The 6193-nt window shown below is 36.4% G+C and overlaps 1 non-coding gene across 1 annotated transcript; it reads left to right on the top strand.

Annotated features, from left to right (window-relative positions):
- Nucleotides 1-3738: 3738 nt before the first annotated feature.
- LOC144222000 (U6 spliceosomal RNA) lies at nucleotides 3739-3843 on the top strand. The gene has a single exon (XR_013332249.1). It is a non-coding gene; the product is annotated as a U6 spliceosomal RNA (small nuclear RNA).
- The last annotated feature ends 2350 nt before the right edge of the window (nucleotides 3844-6193 follow it).

Raw genomic sequence — 6193 nt, 5'->3', positions numbered from 1 at the left:
ATACCTACAACCCAATTCATACATAAACTCAGGGCATTAGTACAGAATATTGGTTAAGAAGGCAGAGTTTTACTGTTAGCTCTGACATTTCCTAGCTTTTCCCAGTTTTCTCATCTGTATTACAGTGATAAAAATTACAGCTTCTTTATGGAATGTTGAATGAGAAATGACTCAACACAGTGACATGCTCGATTAATGTTAGTGCTCTCATGCTGAGAACCAAGAAAACTTGTCATTTTTTAAATTATGCAATAACTTACACCACCAATTTTGGGTCATTGTTTTTAATTTAAATAAGTAATCCACTTTTCAGTTTAGTTTCCAAGAGGCAACATTTCGGAGGCAGACTTCAGCCTATTCAGGGACGAGCAAGGAGGACAGAATAGAAGGAGCAGAAGAATGTCAGGAAGTATGGCCATGGCAAGAGCTGTAGTCAGAGAGGGAGGCAGATGCTAGAGCCAAGAATTTTGTTTTGTTCACAATTTAGGCAGCAAAGCAAAGTATTTGGAAAAGCATGAATCTGGTGGTATTTTGTTATTACCACACTGCACTAGCCTAATATTTCATCCCTTTTGGAATCATGAAGTTTTCTGATTTAGTTTTGATGGTGTAATAATCATTCAGCGCTTGAATTAACTCATGGTAAACCATGTGTACCTCTTTTTCTTTGTTGTTGAAGGTGGTTGGTTTGCTCAACTACCATCATTTGGGGCTTAAGAAAAGGTTTTAGTTCTTAGTTGTATCTTCTTATGGTCCAAGTGGACTTCATGATTTTTCCCAAACGAAATCTCCAAATTCCAGGTTCCTGATAGACAGGTAGACTCTGGGTCCATGTGTTGGAACCTGTAAAATTTCTGAACCTTCACTGAAGCAACTGATTTAAAAAAAAAAAAATTACTCTGGTTACTTGGCCCTTTGCCGCTCGCATTTTCTAGAACAAAGAACTCTGGGATTCAGAGGCAAACATATATCCTCTGTCCAGCTCTCAGAGTTTAAGGCCTATATTCTACCGAGCAAGAAGAAATTGTCCTAAAGCAAATCAAAACTAGCCTCTCAGAATCTTGCTTGTGTTTCTAACAGTCTCCAGAAAATAATCAACATGTATGGCATTTCTCAGTGTCCCAAAGCACATTAAAACTTTTTTTCTTTTTCATGGAAGAACTAGATCTTTACTTGAACTTTATCTCCTGCCCAAGAACATCAAAAGCTTCAAAACATGTACCATTTGGGGCAACTCGGTGGCTTAAGTCAGTCAAGTGTCCAACTCTTGGTTTTGGCTCAGGCCACGATCTCAAGGTTTCTGAGTTTGAGCCCCTCACTGGGCTCTGAGCTGACAGTGCGGAGCCTGCTTAGGATTCTCTTTCCCCCTCTCCTGCTCATGTTCCCATGCTCTCTCACTGTCTCTCTCTCTCTCTCCCTCTCTTTCTCTCTCTCTCTGTCAAAATAACTAAATAAACATTAACAAACAAACAAATAATTGTGCCCTTTGGAAACAGACATGTTATATTCATATTTTTTTCTTACTGGAATTTTGTCAAATACTTCAAAAATAATAAAGAATTTGTTTTAAATAAATATTCAGCCTTTTATCTCTACATCTTCATTAGAGGGCACAGTATCTTAGGGAGTTTAGACCACTTCCTTGACTTAGTTACAGGCCTAATCATCATAAAACTGAAATTTTATAAAAATTATTCTTTTGTTTGGTCTAGTTTGCTTCTTGAGTTTACCTTTTTTATAATTCATAGAAGTAGCAAATGCCTATAATTGTTTCAAGTATTACAGTTCTATATGAAGTTAAAAGTGCTCCTAATCTCAAAAGTAATTATTTGTAAATATTTGGTATAATTCTAGATCTTTTCCTACACACATACTCAATTAGAATATCAGCATACATTCATCACAATTCTGTTTATGTTCCTTATTTTTCCCTCCTTCATCTTATATACCATGCTCATCTTTGATTCAATCAGTTATACAGATTTTACCTTTATTTTCCTCAAGATTTCTTTTCTTTTTAAGGTACAAGCAAATGTGGTTCTAATACAGTTTCTTCTAGGCTTTTTTCTAAGTTTAAATCATTTAAGAGGTGATCCAGGTATGTTTGAAGAAACCAGAAGGGAAACAGGCCATCTTTGAGGTTTACTAGAGCAGGGAGCACAATTTTACCCCCAAATAAAGGATGGAAATCTCGGGAATAAGTGAAGGACTCCTGCTGGCCAGGCATCCCAACTTCCCAGGATGGCTGTGTGAGTTCCCCTAAGAGGGCAGGGCCCCAGACAAGTGTCCTTACTTCAGTAAAAATTCCTCTGCCCTCCATGTGCAAGGCACCAGATTTCAATTGTCCATCTCTCACCTGGAACATAAATGGTTGGTGCTCAGAGGGATGGACTGAAGATAAGCTCTTCCCCCCACGTGTGGGACAGCAACCAGTGAGAAGGGAGCAGGACCCGAGGCAGCTGCAATTGAATCATCCATAAGACAAAGAGGGTGAGTCTAGAGTCTGACTCACCTACACACAGAGACGATAAATAACTAGATACTTCTTATATATCTGAGATGTTGACTGGGACGGTCTCCAAATATTTATGTAGATTTGGGACATGTGCTTCATTTCATTGTGTTTGTTTTTGATAACAAAAATGCCTTTTTCTATAAATTAGCTTTGCAAACAATAATTATAAGGATCTTTCCATGATCGTATATTCTATCTCATACTTCATCCATTTTGTCAGAAGAAAGGGTTCAGAGGTAATCAAATTGACAGATTTGGTGAAAGGAATATAGAGTAGTTCATTTAACTGCTTCCAGTTTATTTTATTTTACTGGTTTGATTTTTCACATTTAAAATGTTAATGCATCCAGAGGCTCCTGGATGGCTCAGTTGGTTAAGCATCCAACACTTGATTTCAGCTCAGATCATGATCTTGAGGTTCTTGAGATCAAATCCCCCATCAGGCTCCACTATCGTGCTCTCTCTGTCTCTCAAAATATATAAATAGACACTAAAAAACATAAAACGTAATGCGCCTAAAGTTGTATTACGATTCAAGCTCAGACTTTAATGTTTTATTTTCCCAAGTGGATAGTTACTTATTTCCACACTTTTTCACCAGGTGCTTAGCAATGTCACTCTTATCTTACAGAAGCTTCCTCATCTTTGAAGGCTTGCTTCTAAGTTCTCTATTCCATTGTTCTAGTCTATTTGTGGCAAATTGCTCTGCTTTATTATATAGCCCTATGATAAGTCTATATAACTAATAAAACAAAGCTTGACTTAAGATTTTTCTACCAAGTTGCCTTATTTGTAATCACCTAAATATTGTCTATATCCATGTTTACATTCTCCATTTCTTATTCTTAGTATTGTTTAACTATTTTTCTTTCTTTTTTTCTTTGATGAGACTTGAAAGAAAATTTTCCATTATTTGCTTCTGCTTAGGTTTTGACTTTGTGTGTGTGTGTGTAGTTGGTTAAGTCATTTTCAATTTTATTTTAAAAGCCTATTTCTGTTTGTTTTTTCCTCTTTCATTAATTTTTCCTTTAAAAATTCTTTTAAAATTATTTGTTTCTTAAGGGAGATTTAAACAACATAAAATGAAACTATAAATGATATAAAACCAAGTTGCAGATGTTAACATGACTCCCCCTTTCACAATGTACACATAAATCAAATCATCACATTGTACGATTCAAAATCTTACAACTTTGTTGAGTGTCCTTCAATATATAATAATAATGCTCACTTCAGCAGCTCACATACCAATATTGGAAAAGATACAGAGATTAGCATGGACCCCATGCAAGGATGACACACAAATGCATGAAGCCTTCCACAAATAAATAAATAATAAAATGAATACACAAATAAATAATAATAATAAAATAAAATGAAAGCATTAATAGGTAATTTTTAATTTAATTTAATTTTTAATTTTCTAGTTTTTAGTTTTAGACAGAGAGAGAGAGATGAATGCCAGCAGTGGAAAGGAGCAGAGGGAGAGAGAGAGAACCTTAAGCAGGCTCTGTGCCGACTCCACAGCCCTGTGATAATGACCTGATCGGAAATCAGGAGTTAGACACTGGACCAACTGAGCCACCCAGACACCCCAAGGTAAACATGATTTTTAAAGCATTAATAAAGAAAATACATGTCAAGAGTAAATTCTTTTTTAAATTCTCTTAATGGGTAAGAGGGCTTTACCAACTGTGTTGTGCTAGTAAGTAGGTCTGCAATGAGCCTAAGAGCAAATGGCCTTCTATTGTATAATTTGAAGGTCAACAAACCCAATCCTTCCAAAAATATCTTCTCTGCTACCTGAACTTGGCATTGCATTTATTCCTATGCAAACTAACATCCAAGTATAAGGCTCTTGGTTACTGGCTATGGATAGTGGTTGTTCCTCTCAGGAATGGTTCTCAAACTTCTGCCCTCCATAACAATGACTAAGAAAGTGGACTCACAAGGCAGATTGAGAGGTTTTAAGATGAGGGCCAAGAATTTCACATGTAATTATTTCAGTTGATTACGATAGCAATCACCCTAGAACCACTTTCTGAGAAATACTACTATAGAAGATGGATAGTTAGCCATTCATTTACCAGGAAATGATCCCAGAGCTTCCTCTTTAGCACCTCAGCACCTGAGTTTCTCTTAGCAGATAATATAAAACAAAGGACAGGAAAATCTCAGAGGGAGAAGGCATGAGAGTGATGACACCTAACAAGAAGCAGTTTTGAAGGTGCCAGACAGAGGAAGGATACAAGTTATTTGAGTTTTAGGCAACACCGTTCAACCGAATTTTCGGGCAATGATGGAAACGTTTTATATGCACATGCTCTAATAGTAGCCACTAGTCATATGGCTTTTGAGCATGTGAAATGTGCCTAGTCCAACTGAGTATCTAAATTTCAAATATCAAATTTTTTCTAATTTTAATTAATTTTAATTTAACTGTGTATGGTCACATGTGCTAGTGACTATCATACCTCAGCACAGGACTGGAGCTTTGTCTAAGGCTGGGATAGGGATTTAGTAAAAAGAAAGTTGGTACTAAATTAAATTATTTCTAATTTACAATGTTGCCAAAGGTCAGCTGGATTATTTAGGATCGTAGTATCTAATCTTGATACCATGCTACCAGGGAAAGTCATAGAATTGGTAAAATGTATTTAACTAATAGTTCGTCTATCATTCTGCCAGTCAAATAAATTGCTCTCAATACAGAAACCATTGAAGTGCATTTTCAAGAAATCTTAGTGACAGTTTGGCAAATGATAGGCAGAAGAAAAAATATTAGTGGTAAATATCCTCAGTATATTCTTCAAAGTCTGTCAAGCTAAATTTTCGGTGGTCGTTGAAAAAGTTATTTTGAGTTTAAAAAATTTGAAAAGGTTTTTTGAGTGAGGAAACTCTCTTAGTAATGGTGTTGACACTTATAGAACACTGACCACAAGACAAGGAGTTGTAAAGTGCTCTACATGCACATCATTTGATTTAACCCAGACAGCACCAACACATCGCTATTAATCACATTTTAAGATGAAAGAAACAAAAAATCAGAGAAGTTAAGTAACCTGCCCAAAGTGGCACAGCTGGTCAAGCAGCATCAAAGTTGGTAATAAAATCCATTTGCCTCCAGATCACTACATTATGCTGACTCTTTCTATTTGATCTTGAAATAGAGGGGTTGGCAAAAAATATCCTCAGATGTTTAGTATTCTTATTTTCTTAATTTTTTAATGTTTATTTATTTTTAAGAGAGAGAGAGCACAGGCAGAGGAGAGGCAGAGAGAAATGGAGACACAGAATCTGAAGCACTCAAGCCTCTGAGCTGTCAGCACAGAGCCTGACACAGGGCTCGAACTCACAAACCACGAATGATCATGACTTGAGCTCAAGTCAGACCCTTAACTGACTGAGCTACCCAGGCACCCCAGATGTTTCATATTTTTAAAAAATCAGTTCTACTGTTTGCCAACTAAAATAATAAAATTTGAAATGTTAATAAATGGTTCTCATGCTAATACTCTTTCTAAAGATGGTGATTTCTACCATAAGCAGGCCCTCCAACTCTACTGAGCACCTTAGTAAGTCAGCGTTTGTGATGATGAGTCTAGGTGAATTTGAGAGTTTGAGAGTTAGGGAAGCTGACTTTCAGGAGTGGGGAGAAATTGAAATTCCTGAGGCAAT

This window comes from Crocuta crocuta, unplaced genomic scaffold, assembly GCF_008692635.1.
Source record: "Crocuta crocuta isolate KB4526 unplaced genomic scaffold, BGI_CrCroc_1.0 scaffold141, whole genome shotgun sequence".
Taxonomy (NCBI): domain Eukaryota; kingdom Metazoa; phylum Chordata; class Mammalia; order Carnivora; family Hyaenidae; genus Crocuta; species Crocuta crocuta.
The sequence above is the reverse complement of the archived record's forward strand: the minus strand, read 5'-3'. Positions and strand labels throughout refer to the sequence as shown.